Source organism: Thermobia domestica, chromosome 4 (genome assembly GCF_964235325.1).
Source record: "Thermobia domestica chromosome 4, izTheDome1.hap1.1, whole genome shotgun sequence".
Classification (NCBI taxonomy): Eukaryota; Metazoa; Arthropoda; class Insecta; order Zygentoma; family Lepismatidae; genus Thermobia; species Thermobia domestica.
The window spans coordinates 249,877,063-249,891,333 of NC_137457.1; the positions used below are offsets into that span (position 1 = coordinate 249,877,063).

The following is a 14,271-nucleotide window of genomic DNA, read 5'->3' on the forward strand; positions in this document are numbered from 1 at the left end:
AAATATTGTTGTTGTTCTGAGTAATGTTAGTAAAAGTTTTTAAAAACTTGAAAAAATGGCGAGAACAGTGACGCCGATTTGGAGTTCGAAACTGAAGATTACTAGATAAGTTTATTAGGTTCTACAATTATTACGTGCATAACGAATATACGATAATATTTTGTAATATAAGATACGGTAATTTTAAAGACGAAGAAAATCGATAATTTTGTTCTCTGAGGTTGGTAACTTTAAGTGTTAATCCCATCTCTTCACTTTATTTCACGGTTATTATTATTATTATTATTATTATTATTGCTTTTTTGCTAAAAATTTGTTTTTTGCATTCAATCACCTTTTGAAGTCTATTGTAGCTTCACAATGTGTAACAGAACTTTAAAACTAAATAAATAAATAAAGATCTCCTGCATGTTATACTCCACATGCCAACTCCAGGTCATTTTTGGCTGTATAACGTAACAGGATACGTAATTCGTAGAAAACAAATCGGGCGTTCCTCAGTAGGGCGAACTCAAAATTGGTTCACAAGAGATACTAGCTTGAGCTGTCTATTAAAAAAAAAAAAGACGATTCCAAAATTCACTTTCACTGAGTTATCGTGTGAAGTAGCGGACGTACTAACATTACAATTATATAAATCCCACTTGTGTAATAATAATAATAATAATAATAATAATAATAATAATAATAATAATAATAATAATAATAATAATAATAATAATAATAATAATTGATAAAGTACCGTTTTGTTGAGTTTGCTTTTATAAAGAAAGTTTAACGGTATTTTTCCAAAATAAGCCTTTCTTAAGTTCGTCTTTACCACCTGGTTCGCGTCAATTAATAAATTTATTTTACCGTAAAACGTTAACTTATAATGATAATTATATGGAAATACTTCATTCTAATTGGGTTTACGTGTGTGTACAAAATTTCAGAGCTTTAATTAGTATCGAAGTGCATAAATTTAAATTGCAAGATTTGACTTTAACAAAAAGAAAAATAACCTACAAAAGAACAACAACAACAATAATAATAATAATAATAATAATAATAATAATAATAATAATAATAATAATAATAATAATAATAATAATAATAATAATACGTGATGTAGGGGCACGGCGGCTCAGTGGTAGAGCGTTCACCTCTGGTGCGTGGGGTACCTGGTTCGATGCAAGTGGCCTTTGTGGTGGATAAACACCGTGTTCGTGGGTTTTCTCGGGGTTCTCCTATTTCCTACCATTTTATACGTTTCACCATTGCATTCATTCCTCATCATCACTGTCTCCTTTAGCCTAATCGGCATTATTGTGGGCCGTAAAATTGAGATTTCATTTCGTTTCAAAGATGATATAAGTAATGAACAATTTAAGAGATACAAATCCAATATCAGTTACTTTTTATTGAATTACCTGTCAATAGGTTATGTGAAAATTTACATACAGAACAACACCAGCAGGAGATTTAGAATACGCACTTCCATTTGGTTACCCACGTCGACTTTACTGCGCTTTATTTAGGTTCGTTCATTATTTATGAAGATTATGCAGTAGGTACTGTTATGAGATTGTACTGTTAGTACGTCCGTTACTCTACAAGCTCATTCCCGAACAAAAACTAATATTAGGGACCGTGGTGGCTCACTGATAGAGCGTTCACCTCTGCTGTTTGGGGTCCTTGGTTCGATTCCAGCTCGCGCCAAGTGAACCTGGTGGTGGACAAACACCGCGTGCATGGGTTTTCTCGGGGTTCTCCCGTTTCTTCTTAACTTCTTCGTTCCACAATTTAATTCATTTCTCACCATCACTGTTTCCTTTAGCCTAGCCAGCATAACCATGGGACATAAAACCTAAAGATTTTATTTTCAAAAGTGAATGTTTGAAATCCGTTTATTTTATATTATATTATTATTATTATTATTATTATTATTATATATTATTATTATTATTATTATTATATATTATTATTATTATTATTATTATTATTATTATTATTATTATTATTATTATTATTATTATTTTACAATTGACAGCTAGAGCGATTATCTCTGCCAAGTTTGTTACTAGAAACAATCCGTGAACATTTGTACTCATAACGGTAATTTTAACGTTCTCTCTTGTTTAAAATCCATGACATTCCCTACCTTCTATGCAACCTACACAGCACCAAAGTATTGTTGATTGCTTATGATATAAGATTCCGTATCTTCTCTTTTTGCAAAAATTTTATTAGCTTTTAGTTTCGTTTGATCCTCTTTATTGGAACTTAAATACATGTTTCAATACAGTGTGCTTCGGGAAAAGAATCAAAATACATTTTGACACATCGATTCTGTTTACGTACCCGAAAAGAAAAGTCACGTTCAATTATATTTTGAAATTGTTTCATCATTATAATTTGCAAAGATCGTTAGATCAAAATCGTTCCCAGCTGCAAATGATGTTGAGCAGTTGTAAAATAATTTCAGAGAATCATCTAAATCTACGAAAGATAATTTCCATTTAAAAACGATCTTTTCTCTGTAATTTTGCTTCCATTTCACTATCTGTTCCGGTAACAGACCCAATATCCTCGAAAAATCAGTTTTGGCTCTGGAACGAAAACCAAATTTGCTCAGGGAATCGATGTCACTACCGGGTTGAAACAGTATTTGTAGTTTGAGGGAAATTTTCTTAATCTAGGGAAATTTCTTAGGTAAATTTAACGTAAAAGGGAATTTTTCGATAAAACCTGAATATAAAGGGAAATTCTCCCGCTGACTGTGACCAATATAAATGCTCAAATTGTTCTTTGTTCTTCAGGAATAAAACAATAAAATAACAATAGTTTGTGTGTGTGTGTGTGTGTGTGTGTGTGTGTGTGTGTGTGTGTGCGTTGGTGAACCCGCCAATCTTTGTAGGTCGATCGGTCTACAGAGCAGCACTCTGAGCAATTTTTGCAAAGCGAGCATTTTTTAGTGGTTGCTCGAAAAGTTTTTTACTTTTAACGCGTGCAGGGCCATTATAGGGGTCCCCCCGCGAGTTCTTTTGACTCCGCTCGTTTATACGGATACAGCCGGTTTGTGTGTGTGAAGTGTGTGTTCAGATTGAAAAATTTCGTTTCTCGATCGGTGTGTATTCCGACGCAGTGCCATCTACGTGTGTATTGCAAGCAGGAACTAGAGCAATTCAAACTCGCAGCTGCTGCTTTCACCATTGTTGCCAATCAAGTATTTGTTGAAATGTTAAAGAAAATTAGCAGATTTAGCAGACGAATTATTCACGGTAAGAACTCGGATATAATAAATATAACGCAAAAGTAACCCTATGCCTAAAATGTTTTTATTAGAACTGAGGGGAGGGAGAGGTGTGTATATATAAAGATAAATCTATATAGGTAAAATCGAAAATCACTATGTTTGTGACTATAAATCTGCTGAACCGCCGGACCGATCTCGATCAATTTGTAACATGGATGAGGTTCGAGGTTGGGCTGGTTTTAGCCTATTCACTTTGTCAGTAGAACTGAGGGACGGGGGAAGGGGAGGGGTATAAAAAATAAAATTTAATAAATCCCGAACCACTCGACCGATCTTGATCAAATTTTCAACATAGATGAAGTTCAGGTCTGGGGTCGTTTCTATGATTTAAATTTGGCGGAGCAACGTAGGGGCGGAGAAGGAGGGGGAGATATGTAAAAATCAATTTATATAAGACTGAAAGAGACTATTTTTGTAAGTTCATAAATCTTGAACTATCCGACCGATCTCAATAAAATTTTCGAGATACATGAGGTTCGGATTTGGAAACGTTTTCGTAATTTCACTTTAACGGTAGATCATACGAAAGGGGGAGGGGAGGAGAACTTATAGATAAAAATTAACAAAACTAATAACTTTTGAACCACGCATCAATCTCGATCGAATTTTCAACATGTATGAGGGTCGGGCCTTGAGGGTTGTTTATCGTGTCACTTTGACGAGCCAGCATAGGGGAGGGGGGATATATGTAAAAATAAAAATAAAAATGACTTCTTTGTGACTTCATCACTCTTGAACCACCTGACCGATCTCAATAAAATTTCTACATACATGAGTTTTGGGGCAGGGATTGCTTTAGGCTATTCACTTTGACGATGCAACGTAGGGAAGGGGGAGGGGGTAGAAATTTAAAAATGATCAAAATGACTTATATTAGTGTTAAATCCATAGTTTTCGGGGTCGATTAGAGAAACAGTGACACTTCTGACGCTGTTTCAATCCAAGTTCAGCCCTCATAGTTAGGGAGGGGGAGTGGGATGATACAACGTAGGGGAGGGGAATAAACGTTAAAAAATGATCGGAAATGACTAAAATTAGTGTCGAAACCGTAGCTTTAGGATTAGCTGAGATGAACAGTGACAGTTCTAATGCTACAGAGGGGGAGTTATATATAATAATGGTCGAAAATGACCAATATTAGTGTCTAATCCATAGTTTTCGGGATCATTCAGATGAACAGTGACATTTCCGATCCGGTTTAAATCCAAAATCAACCCCACCAGTTGGAGATGGGGGAGAAGGAGATATAAAAATGATCGAAAATCGCCAGTATCAGTGTCGAATTTATAGTCTTTTGGGTCGCTTAGATGAACAGTGATATTTTAGATCCTGTTTAAATTCAAATTTAAACCTTCAACTTGGGGAAGGGGGAGAAAGAGGTTTAGAAATGATTAAAAATGACCCATATTAGTGCTGTGCTGAATCCACATTTTTTGGGGTCTTTGAGATGAATGTTGACACTTGCGATGGCATGCGCCGCAACATGGGGGAGGGGGATATAATGGTCGAAAATGACCAATGTTAGTGTTGAGTCTATAGTTTTTGGGATCGCCGAGATGAACAGTACCACTTCTTATGCTGTTTAAATCCAAATTCAGTCCCGCAACTTGGGAGAGAGGAAAGGGAAATAAATAAAACGCATAAAAGTAACCCATATTAGTGTCGAATCCATAGTTTCCGGGGTCGCTGAGATGAGCTGTGACACATCCGATGCTGTGCCGCGCAACATTGAAGAGGAGGAGGGGGAGATATATAAAAATGGCCAAAATTTTCCGATATTAGTGTCTGATTCGTAATTTTGAGGGTCGCTGAGATGAAGAATGACACTTCCGATCCCGTTTGAAACCAAATTCTGCCCCGTAACTTGGGAGAGGGGGAGATAATAAAATGAAAGGAAGCGATTAATATTAGTGTCGAATTCATGGTTTTCGGGGTCGCCGAGATGATCAATGATCTTTCCGATGCCGTTTAATTTGATGCCATTAAAAAAGAAACATATTCACCTGTACTAAACACATGAGGTACCGAATTGTGCATTTAAGTATTCATTTCACCCAGCAAAGCGGGTAAATAAATGCTAGTAAAACTTCATAATTTTGGAACCACTGAACCGATCTCATTCAAATTTTCAACTTGGATGAAGTTCGGACCTGGGATGACTTTTATCATTTACGTTTGACGGTGCAATGTAAGGAAGGGATATATATATATATATATATATATATATATATATATATATATATATATATATATATATATAATATTGGGTGTATCAGACCACCAGTCTTAGGCATTTTTTTCAGCTCGTGGTGCACGTAGGCACTAGAAACAAAAAAATTCATGACAAATGAAAAATGAAGAATCAAATGGTGATACTTCCATATCCAGTGGCGTAGCGGGAATACACTAACGGGGGTCAACTCCAAAATTTTTAATGAAACTGGTATCAATTTTGATTTCTTTAGAAGTAATATTGAAAAAGAAATAACTTTAACGGGAAACACTTTTCGTTATATTCTACGGTCTGGGATTTACATCTGTTATTTGTTGAATTGCTACTATCAGACCACCCGGTACAGGCATTTTTCTGTTCTTAGTTCACGTACACACTTCAAACAAAAAATGAATGACTAAATCGTATGTGAAGAATATAATGGTGATACCTCCATATCCAGTAGCGTAGCGGGAATACATTAATGGGATTAATTTTAATTTTTTAATGGAAACTGGTACCAATTTCGTCTTCTTTAGAAGTATTACTGATAAAGAAACAGCTTTTACGGGAAACACTTTTCGTCACATTCTACGGTTTGAGATCTACTTATATTATTTGTTGTTGAATTGCCACTATCAGAGCACACATTTCAGGCATTTTTCTCTGTTCGTAGTGCACCCAGACACTTCAAAAAAAAAAAAAAAAAACAATGACCAAATCGTATGTGAAGAATCAAATGGTGATGCTTCTACATCAAGTGGCATAGCGGGAATACATCCACGGGGGTCAACTCCAAAATTTTAAGTGGAAATTGGTGTCAATTTCGATTTCTTTGAAACTATTATTGAAATAGGAACAACTTTAACGGCAAACACTTTTTGTTAAGTTCTGCGGTTTGAAATCTACGTCTGTTATTTGTTGTTGAATTGCTACTAATAGTCCAGCCGGCACAGACATTTTTCTCTTTTCGTAGTGCACGTAGACACTTCACCGAAACTGAATGGCCAAATCGTATGTGAAGAATCAAATGGTGTTGCTTCTATATCCGTGTTGCTGCTTCTATAATGGTGCTGTTGAAATCCAAATTCAGCCAATCCAAAAGAGGGGGAAAGGGAAATACATAAAATGGATACAAAATAACCCATATTAGTGTCGAATGCATAGTTTCCGGGGTCTCTGAGATGACCAGTGTCACATCCGATGTCGTGCCGCGCAACACGGAAGAGGAGGATATATATAAAATGGTCAAAATTTTCCGATATTAATGTTGACCCGTATTTTTTATGGTCTCTGATATGAAGAATGACACATCTGATCCCATTTAAAACCAAATTCAGCCCTGTAACTTGGAAGAGAGGGAGATAATAAAATGATCAAAAATTATTAATATTGGTGTCGAATTCTTGGTTTTCCGGGTCGCCGAGATGATCAATGATCATTCCGATGCCTTTTAATTCGATGCCATTCAAAACAAAAACAGCATATTTCACGGGTACTAAACACATGATGTACGGAATTGTGCATTTAAATTTTCATTTCACCCAGTGAAGCGGGTAAATATATGCTAGTAAAACTTCATAACTTTGGAACCACCGAACCGACCTCGTTCAAATCTTCAACATGGATAAAGTTCGGACTTGGGATGACTCTTATCATTTTAGTTTGACGGTGCAATGTAGGGAAGGGGGATATATATATATGATGTATCAGACCACCAGTCTTAGGCATTTTTCTCAGCTCGTAGTGCATGTAGACACTGGAAACAAAATATGTCTGATCAAATGGTACATGAAGAATCAAATCGTGATACTTCCATATCCATGTGATGTAACGGGAATACCTCCACGGGTGTCAACCCAAAAATTTTTAATAGAAACTGGTATCAATTTCGATTTCTTTAGTAGAAATATTGAAAAAGAAATAACTTTTACGGGAAACCCTTTTCGTTAAATTCTACGGTTTGGGATCTACGTCTATTATTTGTTGAAATGGTACTATCAGACCACCCGGTACAGGCATTTTTCTGTTCGTATTCCACGTAGACACTTAAAACAAAAATGAATGAGTAAATCGTATGTGAAGAATAAAATGGTGATACTTCCATATCCAGAAGCGTAGCCGGGATACATCCACGGGGGTCAAGTCAAAAATTTTAAATGGAAATTGGTATAAATTTCGATTTCTTTGGAAGTATTATTGAAATAAAAACAACTTTAACGGGAAACACTTTTCGTTAAATTCTGCGGTTTGGATCTACGTCTGTTATTTGTTGTTTAATTGCTACTACCAGTCCTCCCGGCACAGAAGTTTTTCTACGTTCGTAGTGCACGTAGACACTTTAAGAAAACTGAATGACGAAATCGTATGTGAAGAATCAAATGGTGTTGCTTCTATATCCAGTGGCGTAGGGGGAATACCTCTACGGGGGATCAAATAGAAAATTTCAAATGTAAAGTTGTATCAATTTCGATTTCTTTGAAAATACTATTGAAAAAGAAACAACTTTTACAGGAAACGCTTTTGGTTAAATTCTACAGTTTGACAGTCTGTTATTTTTTGTGGAATTGTCACTATCTGAGCATAATTCCGAGGCATTTTCCTCTGTTCTTTGTGCACATAGGCACTTTAAACACGAAATTGAATGACTAAATTGTGTGTGAAGAATAAAATGGTGATGCTTTCATATTCAGTGGCGTAGCGGAATACCTACATGGCCTGTAATCTCCAAAATTTCAAATGTCAAGTTTTCTTTTTCGATTTCTTTGCAAGGATTATTGAAAAAAATGTCTTATTTCTGTTGTCATCTGTCTTATTTGTATTAAAGGGATGCCGAGAGACCATTTATGCTGTACACGGCGCCTGATCTCCTGAAGTCTTTTGTGTTGAGGAAGGAAGTGCCCAGTCCTCTGCACACCAAGTGCAAGAGATGAAATGCTTTCCTTGACTGCCCAGCACGATTGGGAAACCGTCGACCATATAGCCAAACAGCCTCGCGATAATTCTGCCGACTTCACTCAATACTATTAACATATCAAAAGCTACGATATTCGAAAAAAAATTTTGGGTCCCCTCAAGCACACGAAATAATAGGCAATAGGAGTCGAAATCAACAAACGTTCGACAGTTTATCTTTCAACTATAAACAACAAATTTTCAACTGTTTTATATCAGAACTTTTTTCTGTTTTCTTTCCTTCTACTTCGTCAGATGACACTTATTAATGTACTTTTCGCTACTAATAACCATCATATAAAAACGTCTCCCTTTCTCTCATTATTGCAGCTTCTTTCCCTCTTGACCTTTTCTTCCCCTGTATCTCATTATTATGTCAGGTGTAGCTTTGGCGCACGACATTTTGAACTATTTACAGGTAAAATTTAATTCTTTGCATGAAGAGGCATGTTTATAAGGAACAAATATCTGCAGGTGACAGAATGAAATACAAAGTAATACGCTGTATTATAGGTTTACAAGTGTAGTGTTACTAGTCTAAAATGATTACAAGTGATTTACGCCGGATATAATAAGTGAGTGTATTTGAGAGATGGTACTATTTGATGTTATTTTCTACTAGCAGCATATTTTTGCACAATGTATAAAACCTGTATTTTGTGTGTACAAGTACAACGTTACTAGTACGAAACCATTGCAAGTGCTAGTGAAATTCGTACCATTGACAAAACCCATTTCTTTCCACTATCCTGGCTTGCGCACAAAGCCCCGATTGCTGACGGGCTTGCTCTTTCGTGGGCACCCCCGCTCTAGCGTACGTGCCCACTAGCTTTATTCTGCCAAGGCCCAAGTGGATAGCATTCGTGTTTTTAATGGTCACATAACACAGGTTGGTTTGTGTTTTTGCACTGTAATATTTAATTATTCATCCTTGTATTTTATCTATGCCAAGTGAGACATTTTCCTGTCGCCATGGGAATCCTTTTAGTGGGCAATAAGATGGAAATTAGTGAAAGAATTATGTTTTAACAATTGTTTCTAATGGTGCGCCAAAAGTAAACTTGTACGTATTCTTTTTCCTTCTGACTCTTCTCCTGTGAATCAGCGGTTTGTTTTAATTCTTCAGACTTACTTCCATCATCTTTTTATAACTTTTCTTTCAACTCAACCTCTTCTTTTTTTCTTGACTAATTACTCTATATCTTCACTTTCTCTTTGATCTTTACACGTTCTTATTATTCCACTATCTACTTCCTATCTACTACTATTATTCCACTATATATCTATTTCTGTATTGTTTTCTTCTGTTTATTTCTTTCATTACTTTATTTTCTATTCTCACCTGTTTATCATAGTTGTTTTGGACTTCTATTATTTGTATTCTTTCCTTGTATTATTGTTGACCTAGTGGGTATTCCCTGACTCATATTAAGGTATTCCGTTTCTACTACCTGCTTTTCGGTGTGTCGTCTACAGACCTGATTCCTCTGTTATCGATTTTCTGGTTCGAAATTCTCATGTGTTACCTCTGAATTTCGATTTACCACCTAACTTCGATTAGTTACCAGTGAACATATTTTCTTCTCTGTATTGGCTACCTGAATGGAGCTTAACACAAAATCTCCATTGAACTAAAATTTCGTTCATCTTCTACGTTCGTATTTGCTTCTGACAGCTAATTCTTCTGTAATTCAGTAAGGATGAAGATCTTGTCTTCCTTCTGAATATCTTCATCAGGTAACTCAATAATTCTTCTTAAGTACCTATTTGTATACCTTTTGGACAATAGTGTGCAAGATGATTATATTCGTTGCAATTCCTACATTGTGCGCTCCTAGCTGAACATTGATATCTAAAATGTTTTCTACATGCAAAACAACCATATTGATAACATCCATATTTACCTGTGATTGTTTCAGAACGAAATCTATTGATTTTATGTAGTTTGTCCTGATAGATATTTGTATCTTTCATTGATCTGTTGCGACATTCACTAGTAGCGAGAAAAAATGCCTTTGTACACTGGTTTAACAATGCAGAAGGCATAGACATAGCAAATCATGTAGCATTACTGGAAAGGGAAGTAACCATGTTTTGTGAATTTTATTCAAGAGTGGAAGAAGTGAATCTAGCTGCTCTCACTGTATTATTGATCTTCATTTGGGCCTAATTATCTGTTCTATACTAGCAGCCTGTGCTGAATGGATACAAAATCATTGAAAACATGGTCGTCCCTGCATCAGGATTCGTAAAACTCGTAGTGCCGTAACAAGACGGAAGGGAGGTGTAAGGGAGTACTCCCCCCCAATTTCAGGAGGGGACTTGACTGGTGTTCAACTTTTTGTTTTGCACAAATTAGTACCTAACTCAAGAGTGCTAAGCATTTTCCGAAAGTAAACCTGGAAATATAAACATGTGAATATTAGTTAACATTTTTAGGGGAAAGGAGGTAGCCCCAGACATTTTAACACATTGAACTGCCTCTTGGTAAAAAGATGTAAAATTGCCCCGAAATTTGCCTGAAATATGGAATGTGAACTTTATTAACAAACTGAACATATCGACATAAATGCTAAAATAATGAAAGAAACAAATGGCAATACAGATCGCTAAATTCACATATTTGGAATATTGGCGAGCACTAACAAACACATAAGTTGTTTGAAAAACATCATATTCTACACCTAGAAGGAACAATAAGAAAACCTATCCACGAAGCTAACAGTGGTAGCGTGTAATGGATATCTATCGACTCAATTGAGGTGCAGTTTCATGAACCCAGCCATCGCAGGATTCACACTGCACCCAGCATTCATTGAACGTTTCACCATAAATTATACATTTAGTGGGGCTTTCTTGTTAATATTTTCTCGTTGTCTGTGTAGTGGTTCATTAGCTTCTTGTGACCTTACTTTGCTACTTCATTTGCTAAAATCGCTTTTTCTTTCAATTTGCCTCTTATATGGAATCGCGCTTTACTCAGTTCTTCTGGTGCGTGACGCTAAACGTCTCTTGCGATTTTCCGTCAATGATTATAACTGTTCACTAATGGAGAGCTCTTTACTAGTTGATGGACGAGTAGATTCTGATTTGTCGGTCATATGTGGAGAACATGGATTCGCTGCAGACGACAAACAAGAAGTATCCCCATTTTCCTTAACCTCTAATGAAGTTGGACATTGTGGGTCTTTAGAGGTAGATCTAGTGTATCATCTTGCAACACGAATCAAGTTTGCGGAGAGATAGTCGGGTTTGTAAATATCTGAGGGTTCAGTGAATATATTCCGGTGCACGTAAATCTATTGAGAGCAATAGCCATGCGACACACGTTTCAATATGCCTCTGGAACAAGTTTAAAGCCGTAAATTGGTTTGAAATAAATAATTGCTAGCTTATTTTCAGATCGGTGTTATGGTTGCAACGACAGTAGCAACTAGAGATGCAAAAAAGCCGGCTGTTTTGAATCTATAGTTTTTTTCACATAAACAACGGGCTTTTTGGGAAAAAACGAGAATTTTGGAAATTTTGGCTTTTTTTCATTTTCATAATTTTTCTATCTAAATAGCTTTCTTATAGTATATTCTATAGTTAGATAAGAATTCCATGACCTAAATGCCACATTTCGCTCTGAAATTCACCATCAAGATGGATGGAGCACATGTTTTACGAATTAAAGCTAACATGAAGAATGTAGTATTTGAGGGCAATTTTATAGGCTATTTAACTTTATTTTAACTTTTGAGTTATCAACATTTTTTTCTTCTCTAAATCATTTTAGTTTGTCATCCGTGTTTCATTTCTAAGAGTTTAGTACTCTAGTTTCTAGCGCAAAACTTAAACTTATGTTTTTCTATATATCCGGCAAAGCGTACGTTTTTCAATATATATCCGTCAAACCGTACTTCCACATTTCTGTTATACTGTAGCTGTGCAACGATTTAGCAATAATTTTCCGGATACAATCTTGAATACCAATTTATACAAATAATCAGTAGCGGATTGAGAAAAGTACTTTGGGAGGGGTTTCTCTGATTGTTTCGTTTTCTAAAATGTCCTAATTTTATTTGGGAGGAGCTTGAAGTTTATGAGTACAGGCATAATATTTCGTTTCGTTTATATATTTAGCGATAATCTTCCGAATACAACCTTGAAGATCATTTTATACTGAGAATCAGTGGCGGATTTGGAAGAGTATTTTGGGAGGAGATTTTCTTACTAATGTTTAGTTTTTCTAAACATTCGTAATTTTTAGAATTTTTACGTAACCAAATTGTATATTTCTGCATGCCTGAATGTCTGTTATTTTATGAAGAAGCCAAGGTTGCTTAAATATATTGATAGAAATTGGCATAATTTATCGATTGCCTACGTGGCTTCCAACATTAGCTTGGATTGGACTTTCAATGATATGTACGTACTAAATTTGTTATTTAATACCTCAGTTTTAGCGTATTGATTATGATACGTTGACTTTTAAATTTTACATGCAAAGCAATAACAGGATTTTTCCATTATTGTTTTACATTTAGAGTAATGACGGGATTTTCCCGATGGCTAGGGCGGGAGTTTCCCAATTTAAGAAATTTAGTGACCGGACTTCTTTAAGCTTATGCGACCTCTTCCAGCATAACCCTGTTGTTGCATAATAACACCAAGGCAAAACAAACTTATTTCCCTCAATATGTAATATAAATACATAAAGCAAAATATCTAAACCCAAAAAACCTGGTTTAAACCAAAAAGACCTAGTTTAAACTCCCCTTCAAAAGCGGGTTTTTGGCATTTTCAAAAACAACTATGGTTCTTGCCAACCCTGCTTACTTTTGTATATAGGAGGTTAAAAAAAATCTTATTATATACATTGGTTAATCCTTTGGAATTCATCATGTAAATATGTTGAGAAATAAAATTGTTTGAAATATCTTTTCGAAATTCATGGTTTATTTTCGAGGTTTTATATTATTATCGGCATCAGCCACTAACTAAATGACTTTTTGTGTTATAGAGAAGCGAAACAAAATCTGCTTTATCAATTTAAAGCAGAATTTTGAAGAAAGCTCAAAATTTCCCAAGCAAAAAAGCGAAGCAGAAAAAACCGAGTTTTTCCCAAAAAAGCCGTTTTTTTTTTCGAGGCCTTGCATCCTATTATTAATGAATAGGATGTTGCAATTAGGTTTTGCTCCATGAAGTTGGGAAGTCAACTACGAAAAATCGAAACTACGAAATGCTTATATGAATCATTCAGTAGCATTTGAGTTTCGCAATAGTTCGTAAGGGCAGTGAGTCTTTGAAGCAAGCTGGTAGGACAGAAAACCGAGAGAACAATGGTGCATATGTAGAAGCCAGGGATCAAATTTTGTTGGTCACTAATTTTGGATTCCAATGGTCTCGACATTCTCTCATTAAATTAACAGTTGAATCCCTTGGGAGCAAATATATGGATTTCATGGAGAGACCGAAGTAAAAAAAGAAAAAAAAAATATGTAAGAGTACTGTAAATATGTGATGACAGACGGATAAAAAAAGTTGTCAAAAAAGTGAATGCACAGATTATTGCTAACCATTCGCATTAAAATTGAAAACATTGCGTATTAGAATAAGCTATGGTTTGTTTCATAGTTACTACGGATAAAATAGTAAAATAGGTAAATTGATTCGATTAGACAAATAAATTATAATATTCCAGAGCAACAGAAGTTTTAAGTGATGCAAGATTACGACGTTCAATAGTATATTAGTCATATTATATGAACTAATAGTATATTAGTTCAATAGTATAATAGTATATTTGTGAGTTGTTGGTAAG

General features: G+C 35.3%; 1 protein-coding gene across 5 annotated transcripts in view; it reads right to left on the minus strand.

Annotated features, from left to right (window-relative positions):
- The window catches only part of LOC145683971 (uncharacterized), a 537,083-nt gene that overhangs the window by 82,481 nt on the left and 440,331 nt on the right, over positions 1–14,271 (minus strand). The window lies entirely within an intron of this gene.